Below are 2550 nucleotides of genomic sequence, written 5' to 3' on the forward strand. Positions count from 1 at the left end.
GCTCACCGCAACCTCCGCCTCCTGGGTTCAGGCAATTCTCCTGCCTCAACCTCCTGAGTAGCTGGGATTACAGGCACATGCCGCCATGCCCAGCTAATGTTTTGTATTTTTAGTAGAGATGAGGTTTCACTATGTTGACCAGGATGGTCTCGATCTCTTGACCTCATGATCCACCCGCCTCGGCCTCCCAAAGTGCTGGGATTACAGGCTTGAGCCACTGCGCCCGGCTTATTTTTTATTTTTTAAAGACGGGGTTTCACCATGTTGGTCAGGCTGGTTTTGAACTCCTGACCTCAGGTGATTGGCCCGCCTTGGCCTCCAAAGTGCTTGGATTACAGGCGTGAGCCACCAAGCCCGGCCAAAATAATTTTTAATGTAAAAGCAAAACTATATTTCTACTAGGGGGAAAAAAGATAAAAGAAAAAACGAGCAACTACATTTGTGAAAATTTCCCCAATTTCCACAAACTTATCACATGAAAGAAATGGACAACACATCATTTTAAGAAAAATATAAATTCTTACTGATTCTTCATTTGCAGAAAATTCTTTACCTTTTAATAAATTAAAAGTTTTGTATCACTACTAATACTACCAAAATACATACATAAACCTAAGTATCTAAAATTAGAATGGTTAAAACTATAATAAATTCAAGTAAATATTATAAAGAACCTATAAAGAAATGTTTTGAAACAATATATATAAATTTATCGAGGATTTTTAACATGGGAAAATGGTTGATATGGTATGCAAAAATAACTTGGAAAAAGAAAATGCAGATACACAGTAAGACTTTATTTAACTATAAGAACAACGTTTCGTGAAATAAAGAGAAATATTCCAAAACGTGAAGGAAGGCAGGTTATTCAAACCATGGGACACTATTATACTTTAAAAATAAAAGCAGCCAGGCGTGGGTCACATCTGTAATCCCAACACTTTGGGAGGCTGAAGGGGAAGGACTGCTTGAGCCCAGGAGTTCAAGGCCAGCCTAGGCAACATAAGGAGACACCATGTCTACAAAAATAAAAAAAAATAGGTGTGGTGGCACACACCAGTGGTCTCAGCTACTTAGGAGGCTGAATCAGATGGATGGCTTGAGCCCAGGAAATCCAGGCTGCAGTGAGCTGTAATCATGCAGCTGCACTCTAGCCTGAGCAACAGAACCAGACTCTGTCTCAAAAAAATAAATAAATAAGGTTCCACCCAGTTAAAAAAGGACAGGGGAAGGTGTAGGTGAGAAATCTTCAGAGAACAATAGAATACAGAAACTTGAAACATGGTATTAAAAATAAATATTCTGCCAGGCGTGGTGGCTCACGCCTATAATCCCAACACTTTGGGAGGCTGAGGCCGGTGGATCACGAGGTCAGGAGTTTGAGACTAGCCTAATCAACATGCTGAAACCCTGCCTCTCCTAAAAATACAAAAAAAAATTAGCCGGGTATGGTTTGGGGTGCACCTGTAATCCCTGCTACTCAGGAGGCTGAGGCAGGAGAATTGCTTGAATCTGGGAGATGGAGGTTATAGTGAGCCGAGACCGCGCCACTGCACGGTCAACAGAGCGAGACTCCGTCTCAAAATAATTCATTCATTCATTCATTCATTCATTCATTCATTCAATGAAGTCTGGAAAGTAAAGTTGAGGACAAATCCCAAGAACCAGTACAAAACAGTAAGAAACTAGCCTGGCCAACATGGTGAAACCTCATCTATACTAAAAATGCAAAATTCAGTTGGGCATGGTGGCGCACGCCTATAGTCCTAGCTACTCAGGAGGCTAAGGCAGGAGAATCGCTTGAACCCTGGAGGTGGAGGTTGCAGTGAACCGAGATCCTGCCACTGTACCTCCAGCCTGCCGTCAGAGGGAGACTCTGTCTCAAAAAAAAAAAATTCAGAATGATCCAATACTTCCAAAAATCATCATTAGATGCTGTAAGACAATGATGCAACACATTCAGTGTGAGGAAGATAAGCTTCAACATAGAATTTTATATCCAAGTAAACTACTGGCCACACGAATAATCAATATAAAAAGCACTTCAGATTCTGAAAAGCTACCAACCACATACCAATATACACTATGTACATCATATACAGAGGATGTATCACCGCCATATAACAGGAAGCTACTGTATGTCAACACAAGCCAAGACATAGGATCCAAACCGTCCAACACAGGAGAGCAATAAAGGGAATACTAAAAAAGACAGAATAAATCCAACGATAAAAGCAGACTTAGAGGAACCAGAACACATGAGACAAAGGGGCGTGACAGGAGAGGCTCTAGAAAAGGGAAACTGGCTGGGGGCAGTGGCTCATGCCAGTAATCCCAGCACTGTGGAGGCCAAGGAAGGTGGATCACTTGTGGTCAGGAGTTTAAGACCAACATGGTGTAACCCCGTCTCTACTAAAAAATACAAAAATTATCTGGACATGAGGCCGGGCGCGGTGGCTCAAGCCTGTAATCCCAGCACTTTGGGAGGCCGAGGCGGGTGGATCACGAGGTCAAGAGATCGAGACCGTCCTGGTCGACATGGTGAAACCC

The sequence above is a fragment of the Cebus imitator genome, unplaced genomic scaffold (assembly GCF_001604975.1).
Source record: "Cebus imitator isolate Cc_AM_T3 unplaced genomic scaffold, Cebus_imitator-1.0 Scaffold54, whole genome shotgun sequence".
Lineage (NCBI taxonomy): Eukaryota > Metazoa > Chordata > Mammalia > Primates > Cebidae > Cebus > Cebus imitator.